Source organism: Lepidothrix coronata, unplaced genomic scaffold (assembly GCF_001604755.1).
Source record: "Lepidothrix coronata isolate B3197 unplaced genomic scaffold, Lepidothrix_coronata-1.0 Scaffold24, whole genome shotgun sequence".
NCBI classification, from domain to species: Eukaryota; Metazoa; Chordata; class Aves; order Passeriformes; family Pipridae; genus Lepidothrix; species Lepidothrix coronata.
Genome location: NW_016690204.1, coordinates 3,868,259 through 3,893,757, shown reverse-complemented (window position 1 = coordinate 3,893,757; position 25,499 = coordinate 3,868,259). Strand labels below are relative to the sequence as shown.

Genomic DNA, 25,499 nt, shown 5'->3' with positions numbered 1-25,499 from the left:
TTCAGAAAATATTATTACATTGCACTGAGGGCCAAGCAAAACAAGACTTTGAGAGACAAATGAGAAATTCTAAACCCCCTCACACAGCACTGCAGAAAACAAACAACAAAAAAATATCATCTGCCATGCCCAGGGAAAAGAAACTCCTTGTTGAGATGGGATTACTTTTAAAACTTGTAAGACTGATGCCTTCCACGCACTTGCTGATACAGCCTTGAAAGCTGTGATACATCACAACAAGCAGCATGGAGCTGGAGTTAAAACATTTGGGGTTTTTTTCCTTATACGTGTTGGGTTTGATTTTCTAGTGCCTGGACATGCATGTAAAGGCCACATGTGTTAAGGTGTTAAAATGAACTCGTTGTTTTTAAACCTTATACTCACAGCCTAAACTTATCTAATTTTTCGTTTTAAAACTAAAATAAATGCAAATAGCCATTTTTAAAAGCTTTTAAGGATCGATAAATTAGCAAAAGAAGATGAAAACAAGTAATGTAAGAGTTTGCCTTGTTTCATCATATTATCCATAAAAAAAGCACAAGTGGATGGAAGAAAACTTGTAACATAACCCACATTTTTAGATTAGACCTTTGCTATGATAATATTCTCCATTAGAACTATAATTCTATTGTATTTGACTGAAAACAGCCCAGGCTCACGTCAACACATGCAGTAGATTCTTCTCTACAGAGACTGATGGTAGGTATACATTCAAAATATATTGCAAATTATATTTGAGATATGGGAATCTTGTGAAGCACCTGTTAAGGCCAGGAATTCAAATCTGCTCTGTGGCTGAAGGAACAACTTAGCCCTTCTGCACCTTTGAAGTAATGTTTTCTATGAAATTAATAAATTTCTAAGAAATGAAATGACTCAAAAAGAAAATAATGTGCAGTAACAAAGCAGATACTGATTTTTTACTTCTAATCTCATCAGGACCATCCTCAAACCCTAATTTAACCACAGCTAGGCCAGTCTCCAGAGCAGACACTCCTGGAGTTTGCTTCACCAGCAAAAACTTGTTTTTGCAAAACATGTTTTCTGAATTAACTTCCCCCCCCAATTTTCGAATATCCTGGTTGTCCATAACTTATTGCCTTTAAACCTTCTCACCTGATGCAACACATACAACTGCCCTAGGATTAAACAACCAAATGCATAAGTAGTACTTTCATTCCTGTTGCAATAAAAGTCTGTATAAAATGGAATAAACTAACTCTAGAAAAAGAATTAGCTAAGCACCACATGCCCTCTAGCCATTTATTACATGAGTAAAAGAATACTTCTACCTCTGATTTACAACTACTTCAACCTCAAGGATTCTTTAAGAAACAAAACAAAACAACCTTTTACTTTCATAGAAACAAACACTGTAAAACACTGTGTTAAATTTATGTCTGTGAAACAAAGGAAGAAAACCATTTTCCCCCAAGTTATGATTCCTATTGTTCCCTCAAAGACCTTTTCTCTGCTTCCTATCACAAAACACTGTAAAATATTTTTATGGCAATCCTCTCCTTTGCCTTATGACAGAGATTGTCTCCCAGTTCATTCAGAACCATGATCTCAGAGGTCTTTTCCAGTCTTTAAGACTCTGTAATTCTACAAACATCAAAAGCAGGTAAAAAAGAACGGGCTATTGATTACCTTGGCCAAATTTTTAAATTCAAATGTATTGAGAGTTAAACCTGTGCAATCCTCTAATGGAAAAGAATGGGGGAGGGGGAGAAAAAGTGTGTCAAAGAATCGTTTTGCATTTTTTAAAATTCATAATTGTACCACAGTCTGATGTTGTGAAAGCCTGCATGAAAAGTGAAATGCAAAGTGTTGGTAACAAAGCTGTGAGATGAGGCTATTTTGGTAATGTTTGGGTTTGCTTTTTTTTTGCTAATATTTTTTTGCTAAAATCCTTAAATTATTGACGAACAGCTATTTAATACAAATGAAAAAAAAAAAGAAAACACTTGTAGCAATTAATGTGTTTATGCTGTGCTTGGAAGGAAGGAACAACATTTTACAGTAATTTCCTTGTGAGAAGGTCATTTTCCATGCTGCAGTTGCAGCTGCATCGTAAGATCTAATAGATTTGCCTGTAATGGAAAAAAAAATGTAACTTTTACTAACAGTGAATGTACCAGTCAGACACAGACAGCTGGAACAGCAGGCACTGACACAGATGAAATGTGTGAGTTAGAAGGTGAAATCTGCTGTACATGCTCCCTCCTCTGAGCTGATGCTGGGGGCTACAACAGCCTTTCTCACTCCCAGGGGAGTTTTCACCGGGTACGTGGCTTGCAAAGGTTTTATGGTTTTGTAAAAGATTTCATGTCCTAATTTAATTGTCACAGTTCCAGGACTTTTCTGACTCCTTGGAAGCCCCAAGAGGCAGCCCACTCAAATTTCAAGCCTCCAACCATAACCTTTCTTAAGCTGCCTCCCACCAGACAGAGGATTTGATTACAATTCGCTTTTGCTACCGCAGCAAACCTGACACCAGCTCAGCATTTACAGTTCTCCACCGTGGAAGGGACAGCACTGGTGACTGGCAATAACAACTCCATCAACTCCCCAGAACAGGGCACCAGCTATTTAGGACGAGCCCAGGGCTGAGTAAACACATAACTCAATCTACATGTTCTCCCATGTTTACCCAGCACTTCCCAGTGGCTGCTTATAATGCTGTCAGGCCTAGAAAAATAGCAAATAACACACTATTTGTTCCCATCAGTGTGCTTTTTGTTTCATGGAATTTCTTGGTTTAATATCCTTACTGCTACCGGAATATATTCCATTAAATTTAATTTCAAGGGTTTCTTGAAATTAAATTTCACAGCAGGTATCAACAGGGGCAGAATCCCTCTAGAGTCTGGAATTTCAGTTAGTTACATCCATCTTCTCTTCCCCACAATGATTTCACAGGTTTTGCAGGAACCAGAATACAATCTCTGGTCCATTCAAACCTTAACAAACCTGATACACTAGACTCAAAGATATAATTATCCCTGATACACTGATACAAATGTTGATAAGGAATCTGCACATACACTTGTTTCTAGAATGTCACTTCAACTCTTCTCTGCTTGGATGCTAAACCACCTCTGACATGGATAGGATTTCATTTCCTTCCCCAAAACAAGAAGACACATGCACAAGTCCAGATTTAAAATGCTACTTTTGCCTGGTCCACAAACACAACAGATTTCTTCCAAGTTTAAATAACTTCTTGGGTCACATAGACTTGCTCATCACAGTTTAAAAACATCTCTGACTATCAATACAAGGGTAGAAGGGAAGAGTGAAAGACAACAGGAGGGAAGGAGAGGAAGAGAAAAGCTACAATTCCCACTAAATAAATACAGAAATCTGATATTTGCAGTAAACATAAACCAGACAAACTGTCCACGACAGTAGAACAAAGAAACAGGCTTTGGAGTTTATAGTAATTGGCAGAGCAATTAATAAGACATATAGCACATGGTAAAATCAGCTCTGCCATCTGTGTCAATTGTCCCCAAGTGGAAGCTGTGCATGTTTGCCATGTTCATCAGCATTAAGATTGCTACTCCATGCCAAGTCTTATTTTATAGGCTCCTATTTGTTCCAATGCTAAAATTCTATCAGCATTTCTATTTAAAACTTCTCATAACAATACCAAAAACTCCAAACACAACCCATAAAAACCACATAGTACTGGAATTTTTGGCTAACCTTAGTGCCTTCAGGGCAATTAACATCCTTTGTTGGGTTTATAAATTGATTTGCATAATTATTTACAAATTACTGCATTTGTTAAAGATGCTGCTTATAACAGGTGGTACTGTAAAAGCAGCAGAAGTAGAGTGGCTTCTCTGAAGTATATTTAAGATCTGAGACAGAAATAAGTATAATAGACTTTAAACTAAGATGAACATCAAGATCACAAGCAACAGAAAATAATATTGTTTCTCTTTTAAATTCCTAAATAATTGTAAGGGGGGATTATCCAGCCTTCTCTTATCTTCAAATCCCCTGTACTGATAATGTCTCCAGCAAAAGGGAGCAGTTATAGCCAGTACAATCAGTCCCACTCCTTTACAAACAGGATCTGAATTATTTTCAATCACCAAGATCGGTTTGTTTGGCCTGAAATGCCAGATGCTGAGCCACAGGCAAATGACTGGTGAAAACCTTCAAGGGAGTCAAGAGTTGGCTCAAGAGCTGCAGTTGGCACAGTGATATTTGTATACTGAGTTCTTGTCACCACTGAACTGCTCCTCCTCATCCTTTTCTTAGAGCATTGAGTGCACATATATATAAATATATATATGTGTGTGTGTGTGAATGTGTTCTTTTGTAAATCCACGTTTTTCTTTTCCGTGATAGTTGGGTTAACTCAGTAATTACAGCTATTTGGAGACAGATTAATTAAGATTTTCTTGGTAGCCTCTGTCTCAGGAATCACGAGGCAGTTGGGTTTTTGCATTTATTACTGTGACAGCAAGAGCTTCACATGAAACTCCCTCACACTGAGGGCAAAACAAACCCCTGAGAAGGCACAAGAGAGATGATTTGGTTTCATGAGGGAAAAGCTACTTTGGGGGAGCTCCTGTAGAACTTCCCACTTCATGAGTCACAGGGACTTGTCATAGAATTTACTTCTGCAACCACCAGAGGACGACTGTCTTTAAATCAGACACCTTAAATGCACCACATCTCTTCAAAGGTAGTTATGTTCTGTAACACCTACACATCCAAAATAAACCAGCTTTATTATTCAGTGGTGTCAACAATGGTAAACCCCAGAGAACAAAGGATAATGCTGGCCTTTGCCAAAATACTTATTAATTACATTGTCTTTCAGATGCTTCCCTTGTTGAAAGGCTGTTTGGTGCCATATGAAATAAGGAATAACACATAGTCTCTCATAAGATTTTAAGACACTGAGCAATAATTTGGAAATTGCCCTTAATTTTTACTTGTTTTTCACTGAAGCAATGTTCAAAAATATTAAATAAAGGAGGAAAATTTCTTATCTGTTCTCTGCACACAGATCCCTGCCGAACAGCGAAGGAGAATCTAATCTAAGGTCAAAAAGGTGACTCTGCTGTGATGTGTTTAACTGCTGACCACCCCACTGAGACTGTCAATAAAAGTAGCTGATGGTGCCAGTTGTGCCACTTTTTGCATAGTGGGCATCTGCCCATTACCAGGTGGATAGAAAACCTCAGCTCATTTCAGACGTGAAACTGGAGAGCTGTCATCTGGTAACAGATTTTTATTACTACCAGGAGTGTATTTGAATTCAAAGTAATGACCTGGAAGCACAAAATTCCATATTCTGTAATCCCACAAGCCATGCAATTCTCCCTCTTGAGTTGCTATTGAGTATCTCTATAGCTTCCTCTGCTGTTCCTGATTTAATATAATGCTATCAACAAACCTCCTTAGTGAGCGGGGTCATGGCAAGATTTACAGTGCTTTTTCACAGGACTGCAGGTGAATTTATTTTACCCAATATATCCATTTAGATCCATTTTCCTCAGAACATTATTCTTCAAAGACAACTTAGCAAGTTCTTCAGCATCAGATAAAAGTCGAGCTAAGTGGTGCAGAGATGACAAGGTGTCCTGCACGACCTTAGTCAGAAGTTTAAGCCCAGGATAAAAGTGAGAACTGAACCTAGAGCCAACCACCACAGGAGACAAATGTTGCTCCTCAGGCATGTTTCTTCACCAGACTGACACCCATTTCTTCTGGGTTCCATTGAGCAAGCAAGGATTGCAGCAATATACTGAAGGAAAGCAGTGTCACTCACCAACACCCAATGCACTATGTGAGAAAGCTCTAGGCGTCCTGCAATGACATTAATGGACAGGCATTAATGGGAAAAGCAGAGAAGTTGTATAGATAGGCATATATACAGTGTGTTACTGAATACTGGGCACATTCATCCTAAATCATGGTCAAGGGCACTGGCCTTCGCTCGCCCTTACCCTTCTGCTCATACACATACCAACCCCACTTTGCTTTTTCTGCCCTCCAGGGTGTCACACACACAGAGGTTCTGCCAGAAATCTCACTAACCAGGACCTCCAAATTATTGGGAAGTTATGGGGAGAACTTACAGCAGCATCTCAATGCCTAAAGGGGCTCCAAGAGAGCTGGAGAGGGACTTCTAACAAGGGCAGGTAGTAACAGGACAAGGGGAAGTGCCAGAGGGCAGGGTTAGATGGGATACTGGGGAGGAATTCTTCCCTGTGGTGAGGGTGGGGAGGCCCTGGCACGGGTTGCCCAGAGAAGCTGTGGCTGCCCCTGGATCCCTGTAATTGTTCAAGGCCAGGTTGGACGGGGCTTGGAGCAACCTGGGCTAGTGGAAGGTGTCCCTGCCCATGGCACAGGGTGGAATAAGATGAGCTTTAAGGTCCCTTCTAACCACACCAATCCGTGATTCCATAATTTTGTGATTTAACCCATCTCAAATCAAATCCCTGGGTACTAGCTGTGAGTTAATAAATTAACCTGATTTTATAAAGCATTTCTTCTAAATATTTGGCCTCTGATTTTACAGTTACAGACAAAATATCAAATAATGAAACTCTTCTTTCCACGAACACTCAATACACAACAGAACTGATTAGCTTTCAATGTTATGAAATAAAACTGCTCAATGTTCCAGCTTCTTATTTTGCAAATAAAAACAAGTTGCCGAAAAAGAACATAAATTTTGGCACCATATCGACCCAATTAAACCTCCATTTCAGCAGAACTCAAAACACAGCCAAAAATAATCTAATTGAGCTATAATAAAACCGGACTTGTCACTCTGTGGTGGTGAGAGTGACGTCAAAATGGTTTCAAAATGGCCAGATAACTAAACAAGATTAAAAAGCAAAACTTTACAACCAAAGCTGAGATAATGAGAAAACACAGAAACACCCAACTTGAAGGATGCCCTTACTCTGGGGTTCTCTGGAGGCACTAAGGAGTGCAGGAAACCCCTGACTAGAAGTTTCCAGAATGGCACAAGGTAAAGAAGAACTCTTCAGGCAGCCACAAACATCCCTGTACTGAAGAGGGATGCAAGACCTTTCAGCCTCTGTGAGGATAAAGCAGTGGAAAGAATAACTATAGAGTCCCACTGACCTCTAAACTTCTAGAGGACTTTAAACACGGATGGAGAACAGTCCTTCTAGAACAGAACAGCTAAACACAAATGTTATGCATATTCATAGAGTAGATCTAACTTTTGGAGCTGCTGATAATGGAAACAGAGATAAAAGAATCCCCAGAGCAAGGAAGACACCTGAATGAAATAAAAGTCCCTGATATGAAACCTTTAATCATTGTCCAGAAGCTGGAAAACAAAACTGCCTGTGACCCTCAACAGAAGCACCAGGATGCCAAGATCTGGCAGAGAGAAGTTTTCTTGGGGAACACAAGTAGGCAGGAAAGAGGTTAAAGAGGACATGGAGGCTGCTGAAACTTCAGGGAACAAAAAAGACTGGACCAGAATAAAGCACCATTTGGGAGGAAACCAGAGGGTTTTATCCAAAAAAGATTAGCTGAATGTTCTTGATGAACTAGGTCTCCCAGCAGAGGCAATGCAACCTGTGATACAGTTCTGTCCTGAGTGTCAAACTGTATTCAGATGAAAGATTGGCTATTAAACATTAATATAAAACCCTCAGTAATTAAATAATTTTTATTTTTAATATCAGATAATCACCCACAGAAGACATTTAAGCTTTTTTCACTTATCTTGATAATATAAGGACCTAAAATGTACTACAACATTTTAGTACTACAACATCTACTACAGCCTTCTTTTGTATCTATTTATGTATGATATGATTCCTCCTCTTATATATGCACTTACAGGTATGTACATACATGTGTATGTAGTAAATACTGTGTATTAATCAATATTTATCACCCTGTAGAAACTGAAAAACTTCACAGGACAGGAGATACACAAGAGAAAAGAGAAATCAAACTGAACAATGCAGAGACTGAGTGAGGAACGTGCTCTGTTTTGAGCAATTTTTTTCTGTTAACTTATTTAGCACAAATGATTGAACATTTTGGGTACAGCTGCCTTGTTAAAGACTCAGCATCCCCAGCCTTTCCCTAATGTGCAAGGGTAACAGTGTTCATCCCTCAAGACCTCTCCCTAGCGGTATGTCAGAAATTATATTCCTGATGTTCACGAATTTATATAAAACACAGTGGGAAAAGGAAACAGAAACACTTAAAAAAGGCACTCAGATAAAAGAGGAGCCTTTTTCTAGTTGATAAATGCATCTAGTAGCATTTTTTTATGCAATCCCTCTTCAGACAGTAGAAGGGAGTCACTGAAGAATTATTTTTCTTAAAACAGATAAAACACAAATCATTTTATCTTAAAATTACATAACATAAATGCAAATTAATCAGCATCCTTAGACAACTGTACAGTTGACAAAGTGGCTCTTAAAGTCAGAAGATACCAGAGCTGTTAAGCAGTTCTTTGTTACACTGGCTGTAGCCCTTAATATTTCTCAAAACCACCATGAGAAAAGCCGTACACATTTATATCCATTAAAGGAAAAAGCCATGGTGGGGATGTGAGAGTGCATTGGTTCCCCTCTAATCGATAGGTTACTTGTTCAATAGAGGGCATACATTACTTTTACTCCAAGACAAATACACTGGAAGTTATGTTTTGTCTCTGTCACTGAACAGCTCTTTCTCATCCCAGCTCTTGTTGGTCTTCCCTTCCTCAGAGTAATGAGCCCAGGACTTTTTGATGACTAAGGGGAGCCTTCATTTTTCAGAAAAAATGACTGTCCCTCGTCTGACACAAAACACCACTTAAGGATGAAGCAGTGGTATCAAAGGTGCAATAGAAGCAAAATGCAAGGGGAAAAAAAATAAATTCCAGTGCAGTCCCTGTTTCTTTGGGGAGTAACCATTCAACTCTGTTTCCTGAGAGACTGGGGAAAACTGTTCAGGCAGACAGCAAAGGCTTGGGAGAAAACAACTGCAACCAGCTAAGAAAGGCCCAGAGGCTGGGTGAAAGTGGCAGTACAGACAAAAAGATCAGTTTTAAGCTGGAGAAAATTAAGAGACTCTCTTACTTCTATAACAGTACCCCCCTGCCCCTCCTTCCTTTCCCACTTCTCTCCTTCCTCCCAGAAGGAAAACATGTCTGAGCTGTTCACAACATCAGATGTTTTTTTCTGTGAGTACAGAACCTGGGTTTGGCTCACAGGATCTCTGGTGAAGGCTGAAACACTGACAAGAGTACAAAAGGGATCCACAGCACCATGTTCTAACACAGCTGAAGCTGCAAAACAAAAAGAATGGGAAGAAAAAGCCAAAAAGAAAAGGGAAGAAAACTAAAGGAGAAAAAAATAGGGAATAAAAAAGCCTTCTGTGGACTGAGGAAGGTTTACTTCAGTCACTAACAAGCTTTGGAGCACAGTCAGAGCACCCAGCAGGACAAGTTGTCAAATCAACAACCATTACAAGGAGCAGCACCAGCCCCATCCCGGGCAGAGCAAGGAGAGGGTTCAATTAACAAGCCTCAGCTCTGTGCCCTGCCTGGGAAGGGCAAGGTAGAGAAGCAGAATGCACCACAGTGTTCTCTCTCATCTGGAGGGAGAACAATACTATGCAGATCCACTCACTGGAGAACTGCTGGCTCCCTGCTAAGTATTTACTTGAAGCAGAGCTCCCTCAGTGCTTCTGACTGCACAGACATTGGAAAGCTGCAAACACACAGAATTGTAAAAACACTGAGCAGCACGAAACTTGTATGAGATCTTGAATAAATTAAAACAGAGCTCAGGTTCGCTGAAGACTCAGTCAGTCTGCAACATTAACATGAATGTTTTAGGCTTAAATAAAAAAAAATAAAAAAAAATTATAAAAATGGTAAAAATTGTGACTGATACCACAAAAAGCAAGAGGTAACGAATTGACAAGTGCCCAGAGGTAGAACTGGTTCAAGCCAGCTTTGACTGATTCATGACAGGCTAAAAAGTGTCTACCACAAATGCTACCAACGCCTTAAAATCAGTGCAGAGCTTCAAGTTACACACGGGATTTTATGTTAGCAGAAAGGACTAACACCTACATTTATTACAGTTCTTCCAAAGAAAAGATCAGATGGGTGAGAGAAGAGGGAAAGGCTGTGTACAGAAAAGGTGGAAGTAAAGCAATGGTCAGGAAAGAGAAATATTTGAGCCCATCATTGAAAACCAGCTCATTATTTTCTCTTGCAATCCATGATCTCAGTAAGGGCTCCGTGACATTAATGAACAGGCAATCCACTCAAACATTCCAGTCAGCCTTTCCTCCGGGCTCTGCTAATGCCTTACCCATTTCTGACCTTTGGGCTTTGCAGGAATGAAAGTCCCTGGGAGAGTTCAAGGCATTTGTGCAGGCCAGGAACGTGGTTCAAAGGGGCAGTGCTGCCCCTCTCCTGCCCAGCAGTGCTCCAACACCCCTGCTCAAGGGCTGCTGCAATCAAAGGGACCTGCAAGGCCTGTATCACAATCAGCCACAACCCCCAGCAAGGCTATTTAATAAAAAAAAAAATATTTTTAATGCTTGTTTATGTCATCCTGAAGAGCCCTTTCCTTTCCCCCATTCCAACCACTGCATCCTACCAGTGTACCACTGTACCAACTCCACATGCTGGAGCAGGAATGGCTAAAAGTTCTTATCACCAATTAGTCCTAAAGTCTTTTAAAAAAAATAAAAAAAATCAGTAAATGGAAGATTCCATCATTATCACCACTTTACATCAGTACTTTGATTTATGACCAGCATCTGTAGCACAGTACAAACAGTGCCTTTAAACACCTGCAAGCTAAAAGTAGAAATCTAATATGCAGCTTTATTGAGAAAATAAGAGCAACTGGGATCCACTGGGGAGCAACATTCCCAAACTGACACCCACCACCTGCCCAGAGATGCAGTGTGCACCCATTCCTCAGATTCCTGCTCCCACACAACATCCCAGCTCAGCCTCAGGTGGATGCAAATTCCTCATGTATTGATCCTGTTACATTATAGTAATACCAGTATTTGCTCACAACCCTTCCTATCTAATATCTCTTTTTTTAGTTTTTATAGTTGCAGACTGTTATGGTCAAGAAAAACAATCCCAAAGTCACAAAGAACTTGGGGAAAACCAAAACCCTGTAAAATAAAGGGGTTTAAATAAATATGCAGCATGGTGCACAATTATGTGCTGCAACGTATTTTGAATGGCAAGTGCACAGGAACTAAGTAATAGCCTGAGTGAAAGAAAAAATTATCTTTTAGCCTAAATAGTGCATTTCATAACAAGTGTTTTACTGCCACAAAATGTGTGTCTCCAAGACAGGATGTAACACTATGAAAGTGAAGTGAGAGTTCACTTAAAAAAAAAAGAGAGAGAGTAGCTTAGCAGACAAAGGCAAAAAAATTTGAATATATTTCTGACTCATTTTATTGCACTCTGTACCCAGGGAAGAGTTTGAAAGCTGTGTAATAACACTCTGAGAGCCAGTGGATGTGTCTGCATGTTCTGTGTGTACAAAGAGGTGGGGCTGCACATGAGCACCACGACCAGCACAACTGGGATGAAACATGGATCAAAATATTGTGCTTTACCCCTGAATCAGAGATGCTCCCATAGCTTTTTGTTTTCTATGTGTCTCAGTCACAATTATTCAAGAATAAATTCTACAGCTAAAACATCTTTCACAACTCCTCTGGACCAGGAGAGCCGTGCTGAAAACGTTATTTTTTTCTGTCACTTAGATTATGTTTTAAAATAACTTTAGTGTTCTAAACAGTAGAATCTGAGGCATGGTTTGTTGCAAAGTGAGGTCTAATTTCATCCTGGCTGACCCAGTGCTGCACTTCATGTCTCTCTGACAATTTAGACACTTTTCTCCTTTGCTGCTACATGAGATTTTTATGTCCAGATGATGAGTTTAGCATTAGTGGTTAGAGGGTTGGTTCATTTTGTGCAGAGCATGGATGTTAGACCATAGCTGCTGTCCTTTATGAGCATTAACAAGAGGTGCAAGCAGACACAGTGATGCATTAGTTTTGTTGGAAGCATCCTAAAAATTCAAGCCAAGCCTTCCAGTGCTTGTTCTCAAAAAACCCTGGTACTGGAATACATCAGATGGTGAGGATGATGCCCTGTATCAAACAGTGAATGCAGTAACAATCCTCTCAGCAACTGAATTTCCTTTCAATATTATTTTACTCACTCTTGCTTTCTCTTTTTACTGTCATTGATTTCCTTCCTTCTATTATTTCTGACTGGAAATCTGCAACTCCCTTTCATATCCCGAACCAATGCTTTGTTGATCTCATTATTTACTGCATTTCTGACCTGCATGTCTTCCTATTGCAAAATCAATACAGGATTTGGATTTTAAATAAAAAGTTGAGTGCTAGCAGTGCTTTATTCTGTAGCTAATGGCAGTGCCATATTATTACTTTTTATGCCCAATAAAAAATAAGAAACTGCCAACTATTGTACCCAAGGCAAAATCACAGCAATATTCTCAAAAATAAACCTTGAGAGCCCAAAGTGCATATGAGGCACCCAATAGCTGACTTTACTATCCATGCTACTGAGTTTTATCTACATGTCATGGTCATTAATGTTACAAACTGGGTTTTAATGCAGTGATCATCTAATGTTTTAGCAACACTTCTACAGAAGAGAAAAACCAGCTTGAACCCCAGAATATTCTGATGAAGTACAGCAGGGAAATTATAGTGAACAAAAACATAAAGAGCAAGGGACTAGGGAGAATAACACAATACTCCAGTGGGCATGTGGACCCCCGTGCCAAAACACAAGAAAAATGGGATTTTGCATAAAACAATTGGCAAAAAAGCAGAACAAAGCAGCTGGGGAGGCTGGGAAGGTGGATCACTGCTCGGGCTCCGGAGCAGGGGAGGAGGAGAAAGCAGCTGGTTTAGGCAGCAGAGCAGAAGAGGTTCACTCAAGAGTGAGTGATGACACTTTTAGGAGAACGATGACATTTTTTAGGAGAAAGTGAAATAGAAGCTGGGATGCTGAAACAACCAGAGGAGATCTTCGCTGATAAACAGAAGTTTAACACATTGTTTGGAGTTTTGTGACTATGTCATGTCGGTTAAAATAGAGCCTGATGTAAAAATGTGTGAGAGTAATTCCCCTGAGAAAACTGTCCAGGAACTCAAGAGGGTTCATAGGTCCAGCAAAGAAATTATGAAAACATTTAGCTACACACATATACCTGTGTCTGGGTGCATATAAACACACACACATACACCTGTACATTTTTACATGTACTCTACATACTTGTACAGACATCTGGTGAAGCTTAATTAACAAGTAAATTGTCATAATAATCATATTATACAACCGTGGAAACATCCAGCCCCCCAGAAGATCTTGTTTGATTGGCATCTTCCATCACTGATATGAAGGTAAACCTGCCTATATCCCCATTTTTGGGGTTTATTCAAGCAAATGTACCTTTAAGTGACTTTGTTTATATTTTTCATATGTACCTCAAATTGCTGTTTCAATACTTGGAGTCAATTTACTAAGTCTCGGTGTGGTGTTCTCATTTTGCTACAGAATTAACACTTGAAGAGAGAGACACACACAAAATAAATAACAAGCCCTATTTTCTTTATACAGCAGCACAGTCAGCACTGGATAAATTATTTGTTATTCTTACCATAAATTTTCCATGTGACAATATATAACTCTCAGACATTAAAGTAAAATATTTGTCCTGCAAAATATAAAGGTTGAAATACAAACTCTGGCAGAAATAGCCTAACAGGAGTTAACTCAGTGCAGATCGAGTCCTTAGAACCAAGATGATGTTAATAATTACAGGAAAAAATTAGATATAGTTGCATTTAAACAAATGCCACATGAAACACATTCAACCATCTGCTAAAACTGTTGTAGGGTAGGATGTTGGCAGATATTGCATAATCATCTGCATATGACAGAAAATTTTAGCCAAATCTAAATTAAAACAAAACAAAACATATTCTGATACTTTTTAAGAAAAAAAATATTAAACCGTTTTGTAAACTAATAAGTACCAGGAGTGTTATTTAATATTAATACTCACTGTTATAGGCACAAAAAAGAAAAACAGTCCCTTTTTTTATCCTTTTCTATGTATTTTGAAACACAGATTGTTCTGCCTAGAATTTCTCATGCATTTTACTCCCTTAAACCTTTTCAAAGCAGTGGCTTAGAAAAACAGTTAACACAAGAAACATTCTTCTGCTCCACAGCCACTCTACAGTACAAGGACTATTTGCTCATATAGCTTAATGATCTGGGAAGTGAGAGATTTGGAATATTTCTGGAAAGGTTTCCTAACACACAAAAATAGCCACAACTGGTAAAGGTTGTCCTTGTAGAGCAGGTGGCGAAGTTTGCCAGTTTATACAGAAATCTGTGCAGTCATATCCCATTTAACTATGTTGATTTACTATTCATTATTTAAACAGTGCACAAAAAATGTGCACTACAACAAAATGTTATCAGTTCTGAAGGTCATTGTCTAAATAATACAATGAAACACGTTTCCTAAAGCAAACTTCTACCAAAAAAAAAAAAAAAAAGAAGGAAATGAGAAAAAAGAGCAAAATTACTTGAAGATCTAACAAAACAAATATTGTTATCAGAGACAACTGAATCTTACAGTACTTATTTTAAATACTATATGGAATTAAAATTGACTGAAGAGATTTGATTTTCCTTAAATACATTGGGACTGCTGAGAAGGAATAGAAAACTTGGTAAACAAGTTACCTAAATATAAACAAATTAAAAAAAAGAAAACCCAAGGAAAAGAACAGCCCTTGAAGATTGGATAAGGTGGAAGGACAGCCTTTGCTGTCTGTGCAATCAGCCACACTGGAATTCTGCAGCTGGCCCAGGGAATGAATGTTGGACTCACAGAGTGACTGAGGGGAGAGGGAACACCTCGAGGGCTTTAGTCCCCCCTCCAGCTCACAGGAGGGTGAACTTCCAGGTGGAAGTAGGTTGCTCCATGTTTTGTTCTGTCAGCTTCTATTGATCTCCAAGGGATTCCTCATCCTCTCCACACTGCTCCAGTGCTCACCAGCCCAGCCAGGACTCCCTGGGTTGCAGCTTTTGACTCTTGTGTTTTGCTGTACACCTATAACCCTGTTTTAGTAGAGTATTTTACACTACCACACTAAAAGTAGCTCCCCTTTTGGTAGCTGAATAAACCACCCATCCTAAGTAATGATTGCAGTCTCTTAAAATAAATGCTGGGTGGACAGAAGCAAATGCATGACCCAACACAGTTTTGTCTATGACCTTACACAGTTTAATATTCAGTTGTTCCACATATTGGTCTAAAATATTATTGAATCACTACACAGCTCAAAGCAAGGTCCCTCATCCCACCAAACATAAACATCTCAATCAGGAAAACCAAGCTTCCAATGAGGAAAACCAAGTTTCCAATGAGGAAAACCAAGCTTCCAGTCCAGTGTCCATGCTAAGTTTCTTTTCACATTCTCTCCTCCTGAGTTTCACCACACAATTCATGTGCTGCTCCTGTGCTCTGAGTATTATTTTCAACACACCACAAGGTCAGGAGCAGTGGGAGCCTCCCAGGGATATCGACTTGTCTGCAGCCCAAGACAGACCACACCTTGTTTCTCCTCAAGAAAAACAGTTCTCCCTGTCAGCTTGGGTTTGGGAGGGAATATCAAAATGGTAAACATAAAAACACACATGTGTTACTAATGTCACGAGTGCCATCCTGGCACAATGAACCCAGCCCCCCTTCCTGCCCTGCTGCTACAGTCCAAAAGCATCAGGTAGCACTTCTGGCTTAAGAACATCTGAAATAATTGCTGGGATCTTCCCTGTGCTGGATACAACCCTGGAAAAGTGTTTCAAAGGAAACTGTGTTAGCATTTGTCTTGTGAGAAGTCCAGTCTCCAAAATGTCCTGAACATGCACTTCCACGAACAAATGGCCTCAGAGTTGGTAGATCTGAGTGTTCTCTCCTGAAGACGCCCATGGGCTGGCTGTGATGAACCTCAGATGTACTTCACGTGTACCTATTAAGAATCAGATCTATTACGAGTTTATTCCCAACTTCCCATGTGGATTTTTGATTGTTATTTCTGCCTAAAAGTTAAAACAAAGGTGAAGAATTTGATTCTAATGAACCTCTACACTGAACATGTTGCAAACAGCACTGTAAAGCTTTCTGATCAAATATAAATTTGCTGAAGAGTTTTAAAATGAAATATATGATATGAAACATAAATAAGACATGAAACAATAAAGGGAGGACAGATTTAAGGAGAAAAAGAAAGCAGAGAGAATACTGGAATGGATGTAACTGAAATGTGAGCAATGGTAGTGGTGTCCAGCCTTTCACAGGCTGTACATGGAGTGCAGAGTGCTAAGAGCGTCACTCAAATGAAACTGCTACAGTAGCACATAGTATTCTGCTAAAATATGTATATTAAATGGCTTAGAAGAAAATCAAAACAGTTTTTTGAAAAATGTGATAAAGAAACTTGCAAAAGAATTGAGGGTCATGTCCCCAGAACAAATGTAATGTCACCCCAGCAGCAGAGAAGGCTGTTAGTGAAAACAAGTGAATCAAGAAATTTCAAGTTCAGCAACATGAAAGAGTGTCATGAAACCCAATCAGTGGAAAGGCAAATAACTCCAAGCAACAGCTTTGCTACTGCAATTTCCCCTTGGATAATTTTACTGCAAAGAACAACTTAATTCCCACTCATAACGACTACCCATTAGACCAACTGCTGCTGTCACCTATGAAAACTTTGCTGTGCCAGACAAAACTGCAGAGGTATTCATTACAAACAGCACAGTCACTTCTTTCTTACTATGATAAAATCAGAAGTATTCACCCATTTGTGAACTACAAAATTTAAGACAACTTTCTGTCACGTTCACTCAATTCCCATCCTGCCCACAGTGTTGCATATGGAGAAGAAAATCCAACCAGGCAAATAACAGAAAGTGCATCTTTCAGGCACAAACAATAAAGCAGCTTCACCAGAGAGAGCTCAAATCTGCCACTAGTTCTAATTCTATTTTTTGGGGGGGGAAAAGGGAGGGTGCTGTTTGTTGGGTATCTTTCTGGGGGTTGGTTTTGGGGTTTTTTTTGGTGTTTAGAATTTCATTATTTACCAAAAAGAAGAGATAAAAGGAAATACCTGCACCAAGTTACTTATTAAGCCAAAAACAGTACTTCCCCCTTCCCTTTTATTTCCCCTTTCCTCCACCACACCTTCAACCAACATAAAAACAGCAACTGAGGTATGTGAAAACTCAACAACAAAATAATCCACATTTGTTGTAACAGTTTTAAGAGCAGATTACAGACACCAGACCAAAGCTCTGTGTGTTAATTGACCATGTTTCCTTCATGTCAACGAAACTGCATTAGTTTACACCCTCAACAAGCTGTACCTTAATTTAGGCACAAAATTGTTCTGAATAGAGACATACCAAATCATGTCTTAGCTGGCAATTTAGACAACGAGAATCAATAAAAGGGAAAATGATGCTGAAATGAATGCATCAGTTATCAGTGAAGGTCTTTCCAAAGACCAATGGAAAAAAATAACAAAACCGGACGTCTCAGTACAGCACATTTTGACCCCGTATTATTTCCCTACTCCAGGCATTTTGCAGTGTTCAGGTTTGTGGAAGTGGCTGGTGTTTATTACTTTATCCAATTCACAGTGCACAGGGTTTTCACATGCAGGTTGCTGAAGACATTCCACTTTTTAAATATATCAGGATTAAATGATGTATAAGCTTGTTCTACTAGTGATTCATAGATTTTTATATTTCTGCTCTGGCACTGTCTGAAAATTGAGATTTTCAGCACTTTCAAGGTTATCTCCTGCAGTGTTGGACCTTAACACAGTTCTTCTGTGCCCACTCCTCTGATTTAGCAAAGTAGGTCACTGTCACCTCAGTGCCTTTCTTTGATTCCACCACCTTGGCTTTTATTTAATGACTATACAGTGGAAGGACTCTCAGTGCTCTCAGTGCAGATTCACTCACACCAGACTGTCTGCAGTACAATGAAGCTGAACTAGTACTTTCTGTAGGAACCAAGATAGTAAAAATCCCTATTTTATAAGTCATATTCCTCTCCTCAGCAAACACTCTGAGGTTTGTGTGATTCATCTTTATATCAGGCTTGAATGTCAGTTATGTTTGGGGTGAAATTTCATCTTTACATGAAGTATTTTTCCTAACAACAACATAATAAGCTACAAGACCATGTAAATCTTATTTACTACAGCAAAGACAGCAAGATAAACACAAAGGTAGTGGAAAAGGCATTTTTTGTTCACTGAACTCAAACTACTTTTTTGATTATAGTTACAGTACATTTCAAATATATTGGTGCTTTCCAAAACCCTGCATTGATTGGTGCACCAATTCTACAAATTAAGCTTATTTTAATGGACTATATGACTTGCTCAAAATGCATAAATGTAACTGCAATTAACTTCATTATGACATCGGGCTACTGATTGTGACGTAACTCTTCTATTACTGTCACTGGTCCATCAAATACATTGAACTACAGCTCTACTCCAGAGTTGGAGCCTCTGTGCTCACTGAACACGTGGTTACAGAGTGCTCTGCACACGAGGAACATCCATCACCTGAGCAGTGGGGATGAACAGTGACTGGAACCCAAGGCTGGGTGACAAGAGCGGTGTCATTTCACCGACTTGGGGAACCAAAGGGCACCCAGAGGGAGTGGCTCGAACCCTCTAGAGCCACCTGCACTCTCAGCAGTATTTGAGGTTCAGAGAAACTTTCAGATGTTTAATTCACTGCTTGGTCAGAACACAAACACCTTATAACCTCATACAACCCCTCTGCTTCTTTTCACCTCTCTCGTTCACCACATCCCCAGCTCTTCAGTCTGTTATTGCTTTAAGTTTATCCAACTGTGATGTAGCACGTTACAAACACTCAACACCACGGTGACACTGAGTACGTTTATCACCTTAACCTTCAACAGCTTTCTGGGAAATTTCTATCAACCCGTCTCATTAAAATAAAAATATTAGTTCAGGCTGTCCTCACCAAATGCATTACACTTGACACACAGACAATGACTGAAATTGATGTCATGTTTTCCAGGGCAGGGGTGCTTTTATTTATTTATGCAAGCTGCTGAGAGTCCTGCAAATGGGTCTCGTGGAACAGGTACACTCTGCCCTGACAGCACTTCCCATCCCTGAGTCAGAAAATCCCACAGAATGGGGAGAAGGCAGCCCGGGCCTCGACCCATTTTTATCTCAGCCTTTATTTGACAATAACATTGATGATAATTGTGGAAAACATGTTACTTTTGTATCTATGCATTTTTGAAATGGTGACCCAGAAAGTAACATTCCAATTTCCCAATCCTACTTAGTGAGCTGCCACGAACATAAAAAATATATCAAATAACTCAAAATTATTCAGAAAAACTACACCTGCCCTAAGCAAAGTAACATTTCTACCTTTTTTGCCCATAGCCATTGGAAAAAAAAAAAAGAGATTACTAAAAACAAAATCAGAAATACCTGAAACTGTGGAAGCTCAAAATAATTTAATAGGGGCATCATCTCAGGGGAAACTAATAATCAGCTGTGAAACAGATTCACCATTAATTTATATGAATTGACTATAGAGCACAATGTTCAAATCTGGGACACAATTTAAACTGGGACAAGTAACCATTATTTAACCTAGATTCTGTAAATTCACCTCAGACATTTCAATTTTTCCTTAATAGCAAATATCCAATGACCTGCCACAAGATACAGAGGAGAAATATTGTGAAAAGCGTAGTATTTGCTTCTTTCCATAGCAAGTGGTGTCCCCAAGGCTGTCAGAGAACAAAACTGAATTGGGCAGCAGTGTCTAGAAAGGGCTTATGTAGATAATGGCCACAGAAAGGCTGAGATATTAAAAATTAAGAAGCACAAAAAGAAAGGCTTTGCTATCAATATCTTCCTGGAAATAGAAAGGAATATTTAAAATAAACTTGCAGTCAACTAAAACGTTTACAGAGAAACACCCTCTGCCTATGTGAGAGCAAAAGCTTCAGCACCCCAGCTAAAAACAATATGATGATGATGTTAATGATAATTAAATTCAACTATAGAGAATCACAGACAAGAGTGGAGTTCACAGGCACTTAAGGGGAGCATGACCAGGATTTGGCCACACTGATTTGCTCACATGAGAACTTCAGAACCTGTGACAGCAATACCCAAACAGAAATGCCCAGTTACACACACACACACAGAAAAACTGGTACCTACTTGGCCAAGAATCCTTCAACAAAACCAATTAACATCGTAGATATTTGTAATTATTACCAACTGCCTTGGGAGCAACAGTCACCAATCAACAGTGTAAGGTTTGTGCTGTTTCAGAACAAGTGATTTTCTGTCGTTGCAAAAAAAATCCCCAAGTTTTACAGTTCCTGAGCTCTGCACGAAGCAGCTGGACATTTTGCATAATTTTTTGTGAGACAGCCAAGCACGAAGCTCTCAAATGTTCCTCCCAGGTAATAACCCCGCTTAGGGCAGAGCTGCTGTGCTGCTGACTGGCTCCTCGGGGCAGATGGCCCTTCCCTGCCACCTGAGGTCACTTCCCACCTCCCTCCCCCTGTACTTCCCTCTCCCCTTTCCCAGGCAAAGCTGATGACCTTGCAGGCATTGTGGATTCCCAGCTCTCTCCTGAAGCACCCATCAATCATGTAATTAAAGTCTTTCTCTCCTGCTGTAGGACTCCAGCCAGGTTGGGACATATGTTACTTAGGCATTTTATTGAAACATTAATTCAGTGCAGACTTTTGTTTATCTGATTGGTTTTTTTTTGGTATGCACAGCTCCCAGCTATTGCATTTTAAAACTCACTGTGTGTGTAGAATTGAACAGTCAGAGCCCTTGACACTGAACTCTTCCTATTACATTTTTCTCATATTAATCAAAGGTAGAATTTTGTCAGTTGGTTTAAAAATCTAGATGGTGCAACACTGTTCTAATTCATCTCTGCTTTGATGAGGCCCTTGCCAATCAGCTCATAATTAATGTTTATAGTGATTACCATCAGCTGTTCTGCACCAGAGGCAAAAGGGGTGGGAAGGTTTCTAAGGAAGGGCTTGGCTGCTGTTTGGCCACATCTTGCACTGGCCGTGGTTGTTCTGTGCCCAGATTGTATGGCCCATGTAACTGCTGAGTACCAAAAGACCAAACCACAGTGATGTGTGCATGTAAAAGGGTGTGATGCCTTCTGCATTTTTAAATGCAACGAAACAATAATTATTTAAAACAAATCTAATCAAACACCTACAATACATTTTTTTTTTTTTAATCTGTGTTTTCCTGACCATTTCTAAACATAAACTGGTACTGGTGAGGCGTGAAGGGCAATCACTTTTAATTGTGCAGCAGGTGAGCACTACATTTCTTCTTATTATCTGTGCCTTGAAATAAATTCATGAGCCAGCATCATGGAAAAAAGCACAAGAGGAAACTAATCTCTACAGGACGCTGGTATATTAATTCAACTTGTGTTTACATATCCTCTTTTCTCAAAATTACCACTTGAAAAACTTAGTAATGGAGTGCAAAAAAAAAAGAAGGGAAATTTGCTACATTTCCAGTGGGGAAGTCACATGTAAAATACTATTTTAAGGCTTTTAAAACCAAACCAAACTAACAATCTTGAGTGACTTTACCAAAGAGTGCCAAAGACAAGGACAAAAAGGCTCACTGGGAATCCAGTTCCCACTGACAGGAAATCAATAGCTCAGGCATTAACAAGTCACAAACACAATGCTCTACAATGGAAAACATTCTGACAAAGACAGGCAGCTATAAAGAATTTATGTTTTATACCTTAAAGTTGGCGTGCCTTAAGGTTTGCTCTCCAGCAACACTCCTCCTGGCTCAATACCATCCCCAATTTTCCTCTCACTTTCTGACCTTAAACTTTAGAAGCAGCATTTAATGCAGGGATAAATGGCAAAATCCATGGAACTGAAGTTACAGCTTGGAGACGAGGATGAAATTCGGGTTTGCCTTATCACTGTGGTGTAGGGAGGTGCCATGTGCACCCCCACTCTCTTCCCAGGGATTATAAAGACTCAGCACAGTTTCTGTAACCTGAGAGATCATAAAATCAGAGGTTTGCCATCCTTTTTGGACTCCCCACAGGAGCATTATAGGCGAGATCCCAGTAAACCAGTGGGGGGCACCTGAGGGCTGATCTCGTTAAAATGTTAATGGGATCTCTTTTTCCCACCTCCTGTCTGACAACACAAACAAATAACCCTGTATCTCTTTCAGCATTTTGCTGCTGAAAGGACGAATTCCACTCTGAAATGGTGTGCAAGAGTTCTTGCATAAACTCATCAAGTGGCAACAGCTCAACTGCAGTGTTATGCTAAAATAATTTTCCATCTATAATAAAATATCCACTCAACCTTTACTTGATGGCAAATGCTGCTGGAAACAGCCTAAAACCCTTCGGATTTTATGACAGATTAGTATTAAAACCGAATGGAGCCCAGAAAGAATTTCATGTAAGCACACTGAATGCCTGTCCTCCCCACCTAACCAGGGCGCAGCAATTTTCCAGTTTGTTTATTCACTTTGCATTTTTCCAATCCGTGGTTTAGACACGGTTTCCACGACCATACTTCAATGGGATGTGATGAGAGTGCCACGTGCTGAGTTCCTGCAGAATCACTTCTTCAGAAGACAGAAATTTGTATTGGGTACTTGGAACCAAGCAACAGGTGAGAAACAGAAACTAATTGAATTTTATAATTAAAAAAAAATTGTATGGATATATCAATTTTAATTCTTAAGCACTGACATCTCTCCGAAGAGATCCTGCATCTATTCTGTGATACACTGTAAACTGGCCAGAAAAAAAAGATGAAAAATCTGAGATTTCCCATGTACACTGAGGTCTTCTTGTCCCAAATACGGGCACAGTTTTCAGTGTATACAGTTATATGTCTGTGTGTGCATGTTTCTTCTTTCCTGTTATTCTAGGAAAGAGTATCAGCAAGGACCAGTAAAGACCCTGCTTTCTTCAAAAACTGCCACTGGATTAATTTCCTTCCCTTATAGACAGGTATGTCTGAAAATTATAAACCTGTCAAATCTTGAGAAATATTTATTATAATGATATTTTTGGAAACATTCGTTTCCTCACCTCATTTACTCTGCTTTGGCAAACCTGCTGCTCAGTTTGGTTTATGGTAAGCCGGCTTGATCCTCCAAGAAAGGGCCTTTAGCACTATCTACAACTAACAAGGGTTCAGCTAATTAATAGAGAATATGGCATCACTGCACAATAACCCCTGACAAATGGATCATTATCGATACTTAACGACTACTTTGATAACTAATTGCCCTGGGGCAAAAACGTGTCCGGGGAGAGAAACACTTCCCAAGGAAAAGTGAGAGCTATTAAGAGCCATAAAGTTTGGGTTGGGAGGTGCTCCTGGCGCTATAAATCCCCCGGACTGCCGCTGCTAACGATTCCTGGAGAAGGAAGGGCCGGGCAGAAGTGGCTTTCCGAGGTGGGAATGCCTCGTCTGGAAAACAATTATCTGCCGTTGGGAATGCACAGGCTTCACCAATTAGGATAAAGAATGCAGCTCATTACATTCGGAGCACTAGGGCTGTGGGATGGCTTTCCTAACACTCAGGAAAAACAATCACATTATACACACTAAAGAGTCTGGAGGAAGAGCAAGACTTAAGCAACACCTGCAGTGTGGAACTGATGAATATATTCACTTAAAACCTTTCGTGAGCGTCCAGTAAAGCCCATTTTAATGCTCGAAGTAGCCCACATCCCAAGCAGGGATTTCAGCTGACCATGCGCTGAAAACCCTTGCAGGGATGCCGTGAGCTCTGTTAACATCACTTGCTCCCGGAGGCAGAAAAGCAGCAGTCAACACCCTGACCACAACCACGGGGAGCAGCACCGGGGCTGTAGGACTAAAGCTGGAATTCCAAACTTCAGCTGACACGTTCACATCTGTGCAGCTCACCCAGCCAAAGGTTGGTGCCTGCTGGAACTTCACATCCCGAGAGCAGATCTCAGCCCTCTGGGCTTCCTGAGAAACCCCCCCCCCATGCACGTGGATTGTAGCCTGATTATCAAATAAAAGACTATGCTTAAAGCACATTTTTTTTCCTTTAAGTGGCCACATCTGCATTCACCACATCGAATCATTACTGGTACACTCCTCGCCTTCCTCCACAGCCTCATTAAATAGACACCACAACTTTCAGTTTGCCCACCCAGAGCTTCTCTATTCCTTTCAAATGAAAGAGCAATTTTGAAGAATGCCAGAACTACTGATCTGCCTTTCTTTTGTGGGTTTTCAAATGTTCAAACACCCCTGCTTCAAAAAGTACAAAGTTTGCTGGTTTGATTATTCTGCACCACACTGCAAAAAAAAGCACCTTGAAGAAAGAACTGGCATATAAGAAAGGAAGAAAAAGAGATGGAATTTGCTTGTGTGGAAGGAGTATAAAGACTACCAAGAAAAGGGATGAAAAGCACAGAAATAACAAGATGGGCAAGAAGAGACAGCAAGAGTTATATTAGAGATGAACAATACAATTGTGAGATAGGTTTTGGGGGTGATAAATATATTATACAATACAGGATCCTATATAAGATATAGGATATGTATTTATATATATTTAAAAAGTAAAAATCTGTAAAAGTTGGTCTTGCAACAAAATTAGGTTTGAGGTGTCTAGATTACATTTCATGCCCAGGGTCATTACTGAGTTGAGATCCTCATTATTCCATGGAAAGAAAAGCAGTAAGAGAGTAACTCTACTGCTTCTAGGTAGGCAGCCACCAGAATGACAGTGTGCCAATAAATACCTGCAGGGAAGTGAAGTGAAAGCAACTCAAAATGTCAGAGGTTTGAAATCAGCTCCCAGGCCACCATCCCCTCCATCAGCTGTAAGTGGGTTCATGGGTTCAAGTCTCACCCTTTGTGCACCAGCCCATGAAAAGGGTCACAATAACTGGTCACAGGTATGGTCGCCTCCAGAAGTGCAGCTTTTGTCCTCCTCATGCCTCCCAGAGGGGCAAGTCAGAGGAGACAGAGGGACGCCGGAAAAATAATTAGTTCTTTAACTTCAGGGAGGGCACTGAGATCTAATTCCAGGTGGAAGAGGGAAGAGCAGAGGTCAGCAGCCGCACAAGGCCCATGGCCAGAGGGCAGAACACCCCATGTTCAAACCATCACATCAAGAGCTCTCCAGAGATTTTAACAGCAAGAGATGCAGAACACTTGTGGCAAAACCAGATCAAAATAAAAATCTCTCCTGAGCCCACACTGTCCTTTCACACCAATCCCAACTTAACATGCAACGTATCATCACAGCAACATTACACTGAT

At 39.9% G+C, this 25,499-nt stretch overlaps 1 protein-coding gene and 1 long non-coding RNA gene across 20 annotated transcripts in view; one reads left to right on the top strand and one right to left on the bottom strand.

The window, feature by feature from the left end:
* The window catches only part of RBFOX1 (RNA binding protein, fox-1 homolog 1), a 1,165,955-nt gene that overhangs the window by 570,684 nt on the left and 569,772 nt on the right, over positions 1–25,499 (bottom strand). The window lies entirely within an intron of this gene.
* LOC108494421 lies at positions 19,196–24,082 on the top strand. The gene is made up of 3 exons (XR_001873840.1): positions 19,196–19,261; positions 22,734–22,853; positions 23,972–24,082. It is a non-coding gene; the product is annotated as an uncharacterized LOC108494421 (long non-coding RNA).